Source organism: Anastrepha obliqua, unplaced genomic scaffold (genome assembly GCF_027943255.1).
Source record: "Anastrepha obliqua isolate idAnaObli1 unplaced genomic scaffold, idAnaObli1_1.0 ptg000160l, whole genome shotgun sequence".
NCBI classification, from domain to species: Eukaryota; Metazoa; Arthropoda; class Insecta; order Diptera; family Tephritidae; genus Anastrepha; species Anastrepha obliqua.
In genome coordinates, this window is record NW_026562249.1 from 77,501 (window position 1) to 90,000 (window position 12,500).

Consider the following 12,500-nt stretch of genomic DNA (forward strand, 5'->3'; position numbering starts at 1 on the left):
TATGGTCACTAATTCCCCAACCCCCCCTAACACTCCATTTACACTCGAACCTACCCGCTGCTGCGTCATTCATGAGCGTCACGTCAATGTCACTCACACCTCTAGGCCCCTCAAACGTATACCATACGCTTGGTTCGTTTGCTACAAGAAGGTTATTCGCCACAACCCACTCGCTCATAACCTCACCCCGAGTGTGGCTCCGATATCCAGCAGTATGCCTGGATACCTTGCTGAACCACATCGGGGAGGTAGCATTCGCGTCAAGACACACGATGGCAGGAATGCTACTCTCAAGTAGTAGCACCGCATCAATGTATCTTAAGTAGGGCTCTAGAGGCTCGTCAGACTTGCAGTACAAGCTGACGACATTCATTCTGCCGAATTCCCCCTCGACACACACACATACTCCCCACTGTGATGAGTCAACTACTACACAAGAGTAGCTTGGCTCACACACAGCTACTGCGGCCTTGACTCCAAGGTCCGTAAAGACCCTGAAGCCCCCAGGAAGGCCTCTCACCACCCCATTGGTGGAGTATGGTTCCTGGAGCAAAGCAATGCCGCAGCCCCCCTCCGACATACACGCCCCCAATTCACACATCACGGCATATGACCCCTGACAGTTCAGTTGATATAGTTCAACCATCAATGTCTAGCGTTCGCACGGGCAACAATGGCACAGTACACCGGGCAGACAGTGGACATCATTAGATGTCCGGCTGGCTTGCCCTTAAACGCACAGTTGCGACAATGCGGGGCATTGCCACAACCTGCACTCCTGTGTCCTTCTTGCCCGCACCTACGGCAGACATCCTTCTTGGCTCTGCATTCTGCCACCCTGTGATCAAACCCCATGCATCGGAAGCAGCCGGGCGTCAGTTGGTCTGGCCGTACCCGGAAGGAAAACCACTTTATGTAGCAACGACCTGCTTCCAGGAGGGCGGACATTAGCATGTCCGTTCCCTCAAGGACAACATTCGTCACCCCATCGGGGCTGACCTTCCAAGGACGGCTGATCATCCTCACGTCCTTCTCACGGCACCCAGGGCTGAACTCCTTGAGGTTCAACCGGAACAACTCTCCCATGAAATCCTCAGGGGAGATCTCCGTGTGAACCCCCTGGACCACAACCCTAGGCCCCAGCTTCCGACGTATGCTCACATCGAGCCCCACTTCGGAAAACTTGGCATTTTTTGCCAAGTTATCCCTCTCGGCAACGGATGGGGTGCGAATAATCGCACCTCCATCCTTCAACGGGCGCACCTCGTGCACCCTAACCCCCATGGAAGGCCCAACCTCCTTTACAACTTTCTTGATCACCTCCTTGGAAGTAGTGGGGGTTTTACCCCTCACTACGACCGACCAGGTCTCAACTGGCTTGGGCACCGGCAACGCAGGCAACACAGGCGCAGGCGCCTGAGGTGCCGGCATCATCGCTGCACCAGCCAGCGCAGCTCCAGCCGTCCTCCGAGGTGCTTCCTCCCTGGTTGTCATGGTGGCTTCCAACCGCCCACGAAGATGGGCGATCTCCGCCACCATCTCAACAAAGAGCTCCTCAAACTCCAAGGAGTATCCAAGGAGATCCTTCGCTGTGCTCTTCGGGACGCCGTCCATGTCAATGACGGCTCCACTAAAGGCCGTCACAATGGACTTAAAGCGTCCCATAAATTCGCCCCCAACCTTCTTCTGTTCGGCACCCCCCCCGAACGCTCCCAAACCTTCCTGGGAAGCACGCAATCTCTTACAGAAATCTACCAGGTGCTTCCCAGCTGGACCTAATTTAGCCCCTGTCTTACTCCCCTTTTTCCCACTCCCAATTTTTCCACTTTCGGAACCACCCTCGCTTCCACTCACCTTTTCAGGTACCCTTAGGGTTACCTTCTCCACCGGAACCGCTGTACCTCCAGCGGTCTTCTTCTTAGTACGGGGAGGAGACCGCAAAATCACCTCCTCCTCTCCGGACGTCGTCTCGTCCATTGCAGACGATGGCACCGCCGAAACGCTTGGAAGAGGGGTGTTCGCCCTCTTCCTCACTCCTTCTAATTTGGGCATTGCCCAACGCTTCACCACTAAGGTTGCCGAATTCGCCGGATAAAGGCCTCCCGAGCAACAACAAAAAACTGGGTCCCTTTTGGGCGACGGCAACTACTGCACGGCAAGAATGAGCCCCGCACAGGTACGCACACAGCGGCTGCACCTATCGGCGAGCCAAAGCAAAGCGCGAGGGCGTAGCCCACAGCGCCAACCAAAGGTCTGGCAAAGGCCACCACCAATGCCTTGCCGGACGGAACACTGTTCCCCGAACAAGGACGGGTCGACCGAGGTGGAGCTAACGCCGAGCTCGACCGCAGGCAAAACGCAGCACGCTCTGTTCGCGGCACCTGCACAAAGTATTCAACCTTGGCGCAGTACTTAACCCACGCACAAAAGGGGACGCCCTTTTTACTGTTGCCAAATATGGCAATATAGCGGCACGACAGACCTAGTGTACGCCCGCACTGTACACCCACACCGAATGTAACGGCACGCGCCAAAAACCCACGCCAGAAATTAGCGGCACACAAAAATTGTAAACACCTTGGTATAGCGGCACTCACTTGAGCGTCCCACAATATACCAACAAGGTACACTTGTACACAAAGTACAGCCACGCGAACAGTGGCGTCACCAGCACAAACCGTAGTCACCTGAGCAATTGCTCGTAAACAATGCACCGCTATGGTACAGCTACGCACAACACACCACGCCGAAAAACAACGGCACGCCCGCAAAAGTTGTAAACAACTTGATGGAAAATTTCCAACGCTGTATCTAGCAGCACTCACAAACACGCACTCTGTGTCTATAGCACGGAGTATATTGGCACTCACTGGAGTGTCCAACAACACTACCGTACGGCACTTTCAATTATTCGTAAACACTGTACAGCTACTACAAAGTAGCGTCACTCGGACAACGGCACTCACTAGCGCAATTAATTGTAAACACTGTACCGCTATGGTACAGCCACAACAATATTAGCGTCACTCGCACAACTGTAATACACCGGTTATCACACACGAATATAAACGCAAAAGAAATCGCAAAAATCGCTAATCACCACTTAGCACACGACACGTCCGCACTATTCAACAGTCAAACTGAGAATGAGTAGATAGGGACAGTAGGAATCTCGTTAATCCATTCATGCGCGTCACTAATTAGATGACGAGGCATTTGGCTACCTTAAGAGAGTCATAGTTACTCCCGCCGTTTACCCGCGCTTACTTGAATTTCTTCACTTTGACATTCAGAGCACTGGGCAGAAATCACATTGTGTCAACACCCGTTAGGGCCATCACAATGCTTTGTTTTAATTAGACAGTCGGATTCCCCAAGTCCGTGCCAGTTCTGAATTGATTGTTAATTGATAATCGTTATAATTTAAAAGGAATATATATCGAATGATATAATTCCTTAAAAATTTTAGCAAGAAAGTTCCACAATTGGCTACGTAACTACTATCCGGGGAACAAGAATCGTAATTCTCTATTTACCCAGAACGAGTACATAAACCATGGTATTGCTTCCCAATCAAGCCCGACTATCTCAATCTTCAGAGCCAATCCTTATCCCGAAGTTACGGATCTAATTTGCCGACTTCCCTTACCTACATTATTCTATCGACTAGAGACTCTTCACCTTGGAGACCAGCTGCGGATATTGGTACGGCCTGTTGAGAAGTTTGCGTGACCCCACCATAAATTTTCAAGGTCCGAGGAGAAAATATCGACACAACAGTAAATGTCATGCTCTTCTAGTCCATCTACCATATCTCTCTTCGAAAGACTTCCATGGTAGTACGACTATAAAACAGAAAAGAAAACTCTTCCGATATCTCTCGACGGCTTCTTTATGGTCGTTCCTGTTGCCAGGATGAGCACAAGGCCCATTTTTAATAACAAACGGATACTCAACAGGTTACGGAATTGGAACCGTATTCCCTTTCGTTCAAAATAATTCAAGTATTTTAATTATTTTTAAATATATTTTTATTAATATTTTTTTTTATTAAAAACTTGAAAATTTTCGGCTTTCGCCTTGAACTTAGGACCGACTAACTCGTGATCAACCACTGTTCACACGAAACCCTTCTCCACTTCAGTCCTCCAAGGTCTCATTCGATTATTTGCTACTACCACCAAGATCTGTACCAATAGCGGCTCCATGCAGGCTTACGCCAAACACTTCTAAGCACACTATTGTACCCTCCTACTCACTAAAGTTTCAAAATTTATAAATCAATCGAAATTGTTTTATAAATCATCTACTTTAGCGGTAATGTATAGGTATACAACTTAAGCGCCATCCATTTTAAGGGCTAGTTGCTTCGGCAGGTGAGTTGTTACACACTCCTTAGCGGATTACGACTTCCATGTCCACCGTCCTGCTGTTTTAAGCAACCAACGCCTTTCATGGTATCTGCATGAGTTGTTAATTTAGGCACCGTAACATTACGTTTGGTTCATCCCACAGCGCCAGTTCTGCTTACCAAAAGTGGCCCACTGGGCACATTATATCATAACCTCAACCTTCATATCAAGAAAGGTGAGGTTCTTACCCATTTAAAGTTTGAGAATAGGTTAAAATCGTTTCGACCCTAAGGCCTCTAATCATTCGCTTTACCAGATAAGATTATTTTATATAATTTTTAAATGCACCAGCTATCCTGAGGGAAACTTCGGAGGGAACCAGCTACTAGATGGTTCGATTGGTCTTTCGCCCCTATACTCAATTCTGACAATCGATTTGCACGTCAGAACTGTTTCGGTCTTCCATCAGGGTTTCCCCTGACTTCAACCTGATCAAGTATAGTTCACCATCTTTCGGGTCACAGCATATATGCTCAAGGTACGCTCCAGTTAGAGGTATAAATAATAATAAATTATCATTATACATAACTATATGGAACGCCCCGGGATTGAATTAATTGACTATTTATTAAAAAATAGACTAAAAATTAATCCCATTATATTTAAGTTAAGTTAATTATGCCATTAAGTTTAATATAACTCAATGACTTGCACATATGTTAGACTCCTTGGTCCGTGTTTCAAGACGGGTCCCGAAGGTATCCTGAATCTTTCGCATTGTTAATCATATAAATGCATACAAATAAATATTAATATCATAGATATTAAATTTTTTGTAAAATTCAAAAAATGAATTTTAGCATTATATATAATAAAATCTATCAACACTTTATCAAATCATTAGTATTTATTTTATGTTAATATGCTTAAAAAGCAAATTAATTTAAATAAACTTAATATCACCAATGATCTTTTGATAAATACTTTATTATGTTAATAGATTACAATGTCCTTATATGAAAAAAATGCACATTATTTTTTTAATTATTTAATGATGAATTTTTCATAATGGATATTCAGGTTCATCGGGCTTAACCTCTAAGCAGTTTCACGTACTATTTAACTCTCTATTCAGAGTTCTTTTCAACTTTCCCTCACGGTACTTGTTTACTATCGGTCTCATGGTTATATTTAGTTTTAGATGGAGTTTACCACCCACTTAGTGCTGCACTATCAAGCAACACGACTCTTTGGAAATATCTTTCTAGTAATCATTAACGTTATACGGGCCTGGCACCCTCTATGGGTAAATGGCCTCATTTAAGAAGGACTTAAATCGTTAATTTCTCATACTAGATATTAAGATATTCCATACACTGCATCTCACATTTGACATATAGACAAAGTGACTTAGTGCTGAACTATTTTCTTTTCGCTCGCCGCTACTAAGAAAATCCTTGTTAGTTTCTTTTCCTCCCCTCATTAATATGCTTAAATTCAGGGGGTAATCCCATATGAGTTGAGGTTGTTTTAATATTCTTTTTTTATCTTCTCACAATTTAATAAAAAAATTATATCATCTTTTCATCTCTATTTTTCTTTTCTCCTTTTATATATTGTAAATATATAAAAATAATAATAATGTAAAATGAGGCAATCCTAGAATAAAAAATTTAATTTTTATGCTAGACATTCCTCCTTTTAATTACATATATAAATTATTATTTTATATATATATATATAAATAATATGAAAATTTTTTGTAAAGAATACTTAGATTCAATATTTTCATCATTTCATTTTATTTGAGAGGATTTTTTTTTTAAAGAATATATAATAAATAAAATTCATTATATATCTTTATTTTTTTTGCTATTAATATTATGAATTATTTAAAATCCAATAATATACACATTTGCTTAAATTCAATTATTTTTATAAAAGAATAAGCAACTTATTTAGCATAGTCTTACAACCCTCAACCATATGTAGTCCAAGCAGTACTTTAAAATTGAATTTAATGTACATAACAGCATGGACTGCGATATGCGTTCAAAATGTCGATGTTCATGTGTCCTGCAGTTCACACGATGACGCACAGTTTGCTGCGTTCTTCATCGACCCATGAGCCAAGTGATCCACCGCTTAGAGTATTTTTTTATTTATTTTTATTTATAACAAATGTCAATTTTTTTTTGCATATATTAATTGAAAGAGTAAAATTAAATAATATTAATAATATATAAATTGATTTTCTTTCAATAATATATATCAAATATATTTAACTCTAAACATTTTTATTAAGTTGCGAATGTCTTAGTTCAACAATAATACAGTGGTGGTATTTATTATGATTCAATTATTTTGTATTTTTTTAATCATTTTATGTATATATATAATAATATAATAAATATATACCACTTTTGTTATTGTGAACAAATTAACTTATCATTCAATCAAATGAATAATAAGTACAACTTTTTATTTTCATGTTTAAAGGTTTTTAAAAGAAAAAAATAAGAAAAAACATTACAAAATGTACCATCATATATTATATTTAATATGATATAATTGATGGATCACAAATTGAATGAAAAAGAATAAAAAGAATTATGGATTCAAAATAATTATATAAATTTTTTTTTTTTTTTCTTTTTTTTTTTTTTTTTTTTTTCTTTTTGTTCGTTTGTTTGCTTGTCTGTTTGTTTGTTTGTTTGTTTGTTTGTTTTTCTTACGGATATGGAACACAATAATGATCCTTCCGCAGGTTCACCTACGGAAACCTTGTTACGACTTTTACTTCCTCTAAATAATCAAGTTCGGTCAACTTTTGCGAAACAACCGTGACACACGAGGCGTCACAGTGATCACGTCCGGAGACCTCACTAAATAATTCAATCGGTAGTAGCGACGGGCGGTATGTACAAAGGGCAGGGACTTAATCAATGCGAGTTAATAACTCGCACTTACTGGGAATTCCAAGTTCATGTGAACAGTTTCAGTTCACAATCCCAAGCATGAAAGTGGTTCAGCGGTTTACCCGGACCTCTCGGTCTAGGAAATACACGTTGATACTTTCATTGTAGCGCGCGTGCAGCCCAGGACATCTAAGGGCATCACAGACCTGTTATTGCTCAATCTCGTTACTGCTAGACGCAATTTGTCCATTTAAGAAGCTAGTGTCCTTATAATGGGACAAACCAACAGGTACGACTCCACTTATATAAACACATTCAAACACTTGTACATTCAAGATGTACGCATGAAAGAAGGCTATATAAGTTTCAACATCATAATCCTGAAAGCATCTATTTAATATATTTGAGTCTCGTTCGTTATCGGAATTAACCAGACAAATCACTCCACGAACTAAGAACGGCCATGCACCACCACCCATAGATTCGAGAAAGAGCTATCAATCTGTCTTACACGCTTATGTTCGGACCTGGTAAGTTTTCCCGTGTTGAGTCAAATTAAGCCGCAGGCTCCACTCCTGGTGGTGCCCTTCCGTCAATTCCTTTAAGTTTCAGCTTTGCAACCATACTTCCCCCGGAGCCCAAAAGCTTTGGTTTCCCGGGAAGCGACTGAGAGAGCCATAGTAGTAGCTACACCCAATTGCTAGCTGGCATCGTTTATGGTTAGAACTAGGGCGGTATCTGATCGCCTTCGAACCTCTAACTTTCGTTCTTGATTAATGAAAACATCTTTGGCAAATGCTTTCGCTTAAGTTAGTCTTACGACGGTCCAAGAATTTCACCTCTCGCGTCGTAATACTAATGCCCCCAAACTGCTTCTATTAATCATTACCTCTTGATCTAAAAACCAATGAAAGTAGAACAGAGGTCTTATTTCATTATTCCATGCACAAAATATTCAGGCATTTGGAGCCTGCTTTAAGCACTCTAATTTGTTCAAAGTAATTGTACCGGCCCACAACAACACTCGATGAAGAGCACTGAAGTAGGTTTAAATAGGAGGAATATATAAAAAATACATTGTATTAATTATATATAAGAACTCCACCGGTAATACGCTTACATACATAAGGTAATGTACATACCACAATATATAGTTGTACTACCCGTATGAAGCACAAATTCAACTACGAACGTTTTAACCGCAACAACTTTAATATACGCTATTGGAGCTGGAATTACCGCGGCTGCTGGCACCAGACTTGCCCTCCAATAGGTCCTTGTTAAAGGATTTAAAGTGTACTCATTCCAATTACAGGGCCTCGGATATGAGTCCTGTATTGTTATTTTTCGTCACTACCTCCCCGAACTGGGAGTGGGTAATTTACGCGCCTGCTGCCTTCCTTAGATGTGGTAGCCGTTTCTCAGGCTCCCTCTCCGGAATCGAACCCTGATTCCCCGTTACCCGTTGCAACCATGGTAGTCCTAGATACTACCATCAAAAGTTGATAGGGCAGACATTTGAAAGATCTGTCGTCGGTACGGGACCATACGATCTGCAAGTTATCTAGAGTTCAACCAATTTAACGATCAAATGATCGCTTGGTTTTAGTCTAATAAAAGCACACGTTCCATAAGGTCCGTGTTTATATTGCATGTATTAGCTCTAGAATTACCACAGTTATCCAAGTAACTGTTAACGATCTATGGAACCATAACTGATATAATGAGCCTTTTGCGGTTTCACTTTTAATTTGTTTGTACTTAGACATGCATGGCTTAATCTTTGAGACAAGCATATAACTACTGGCAGGATCAACCAGAATAATATTTTTATTTATATATTTTTCTTTGTTTTTCATATTTGAAAATTTCATAAATTACGGTGTATATAAAAAGTAAAGGGGCGACCCCCCTTTAGCTTTTCTTATCAAAATTCAAAAACCGTTTTTTATGAAAAAGAATTTTCGTTCTCTATATTATATATTTTATATAAAAATATAAGAACGATATTTCTTCTTAATATTTGCCAATTTTCAAATAATTTATCATTCTTAATAACATTTTACTTTTTTTTTCAAATGCATTTTTAATGTAATAATTTCATATATTACATAATTTTTCTCTTTGAATTGAAATTAATAATTTCATAATTCTATTTTTTAATCATAAATATATATGATTGAAAAAATTTTCTCCTCTTTTCCTTTGTTTAAAATTTAATTTTTCTTATAAATTTTTGTTTTTCTTATTTTTTTCTCTTCATCATCTGTTTAATTTCCTGTATTTATACAAGAAACAAACAGTTGAGGATAATTTCTATGTAATGCTAGTATAGAATATAAAATTTTGAATTCAAAAATTTATTTCTATTTAAACTAACTATAGAAAACCAGGAATAAAATACAATAACACCAATATGCCATAACATGTTAGTATAGAATATAGATTCTTCATATATGTATATATATTCGAAAATTTTTTCTATTTAAACTAACGTATGGAAAACCAGGAATAAAATCATAATATTACCAGTTTAATATGGCTCAAATTCGAGTTTCATATAGTTATGATTCGATTTATATGCTTCAATATCATTGGTTAGTTAACTTTTGATATTTTCATATTATATCACATGCCTTCACCGTGAGTGTTTTTTGCCATGCACACCTCACATTGTCAAAAATGTATGGGAAAAATTCATTTCAATACATTTCAGTTTGATTTGAAATGTCTTTATTATATATTTTAATGGCAATATGCCAAGGTTATATTCCATAACTCTTTATTTAAACTAACGTATGGAAAACCAGGCATAAAATCACAATATTACCAGTTTAATATGGCTCAAATTCGAGTTTCATATAGTTATGATTCGATTTATATGTTTCAATATCATTGGTTAGTTAACTTTTGATATTTTCATATTATATCACATGCCTTCACCGTGAGTGTTTTTTGCCATGCACACCTCACATTGTCAAAAATGTATGGGAAAAATTCATTTCAATACATTTCAGTTTGATTTGAAATGTCTTTATTATATATTTTAGTGCCAATATGCCAAGGTTATATTCCATAACATGTTAGTATTAGAATATAGATTCTTCATATATGTATATATATTCGAAAATTTTTTCTATTTAAACTAACGTATGGAAAACCAGGCATAAAATCACAATATTACCAGTTTAATATGGCTTAAATTCGAGTTTCATATAGTTATGATTCGATTTATATGCTTCAATATCATTGGTTAGTTAACTTTTGATATTTTCATATTATATTTCACATGCCTTCACCGTGAGTGTTTTTTGCCATGCACACCTCACATTGTCAAAAATGTATGGGAAAAATTCATTTCAATACATTTCAGTTTGATTTGAAATGTCTTTATTATATATTTTAGTGCCAATATGCCAAGGTTATATTCCATAACATGTTAGTATTAGAATATAGATTCTTCATATATGTATAGATATTCGAAAATTTTTTCTATTTAAACTAACGTATGGAAAACCAGGCATAAAATCACAATATTACCAGTTTAATATGGCTTAAATTCGAGTTTCATATAGTTATGATTCGATTTATATGCTTCAATATCATTGGTTAGTTAACTTTTGATATTTTCATATTATTTCACATGCCTTCACCGTGAGTGTTTTTTGCCATGCACACCTCACATTGTCAAAAATGTATGGGAAAAATTCATTTCAATACATTTCAGTTTGATTTGAAATGTCTTTATTATATATTTTAATGGCAATATGCCAAGGTTATATTCCATAAAATGTTAGTATAGAATATAGATTCTTCATATATGTATATATATTCGAGAATTTTTTTCTATTTAAACTAACGTATGGAAAACCAGGCATAAAATCACAATATTACCAGTTTAATATGGCTCAAATTCGAGTTTCATATAGTTATGATTCGATTTATATGCTTCAATATCATTGGTTAGTTAACTTTTGATATTTTCATATTATATCACATGCCTTCACCGTGAGTGTTTTTTGCCATGCACACCTCACATTGTCAAAAATGTATGGGAAAAATTCATTTCAATACATTTCAGTTTGATTTGAAATGTCTTTATTATATATTTTAGTGCCAATATGCCAAGGTTATATTCCATAACTCTTTATTTAAACTAACGTATGGAAAACCAGGCATAAAATCACAATATTACCGTTTAATATGGCTTAAATTCGAGTTTCATATAGTTATGATTCGATTTATATGCTTCAATATCATTGGTTAGTTAACTTTTGATATTTTCATATTATATTTCACATGCCTTCACCGTGAGTGTTTTTTGCCATGCACACCTCACATTGTCAAAAATGTATGGGAAAAATTCATTTCAATACATTTCAGTTTGATTTGAAATGTCTTTATTATATATTTTAATGGCAATATGCCAAGGTTATATTCCATAACTCTTTATTTAAACTAACGTATGGAAAACCAGGCACAAAATCACAATATTACCAGTTTAATATGGCTTAAATTCGAGTTTCATATAGTTATGATTCGATTTATATGCTTCAATATCATTGGTTAGTTAACTTTTGATATTTTCATATTATATCACATGCCTTCACCGTGAGTGTTTTTTGCCATGCACACCTCACATTGTCAAAAATGTATGGGAAAAATTCATTTCAATACATTTCAGTTTGATTTGAAATGTCTTTATTATATATTTTAATGGCAATATGCCAAGGTTATATTCCATAAAATGTTAGTATAGAATATAGATTCTTCATATATGTATATATATTCGAGAATTTTTTTCTATTTAAACTAACGTATGGAAAACCAGGCATAAAATCACAATATTACCAGTTTAATATGGCTCAAATTCGAGTTTCATATAGTTATGATTCGATTTATATGCTTCAATATCATTGGTTAGTTAACTTTTGATATTTTCATATTATATCACATGCCTTCACCGTGAGTGTTTTTTGCCATGCACACCTCACATTGTCAAAAATGTATGGGAAAAATTCATTTCAATACATTTCAGTTTGATTTGAAATGTCTTTATTATATATTTTAGTGCCAATATGCCAAGGTTATATTCCATAACTCTTTATTTAAACTAACGTATGGAAAACCAGGCATAAAATCACAATATTACCAGTTTAATATGGCTTAAATTCGAGTTTCATATAGTTATGATTCGATTTATATGCTTCAATATCATTGGTTAGTTAAC

The 12,500-nt window shown here is 37.3% G+C and overlaps 1 non-coding gene and 2 pseudogenes across 1 annotated transcript; all 3 read right to left on the minus strand.

The window, feature by feature from the left end:
* Positions 1 to 3,110: 3,110 nt before the first annotated feature.
* On the minus strand, positions 3,111 to 5,880 carry LOC129252210 (large subunit ribosomal RNA; annotated as a pseudogene).
* Positions 5,881 to 6,324: 444 nt separating this feature from the next.
* LOC129252213 (5.8S ribosomal RNA) lies at positions 6,325 to 6,505 on the minus strand (annotated as a pseudogene).
* A 597-nt stretch (positions 6,506 to 7,102) lies between these two features.
* Positions 7,103 to 9,093, minus strand: LOC129252200 (small subunit ribosomal RNA). The gene has a single exon (XR_008583310.1). It is a non-coding gene; the product is annotated as a small subunit ribosomal RNA (ribosomal RNA).
* Positions 9,094 to 12,500: the final 3,407 nt, after the last annotated feature.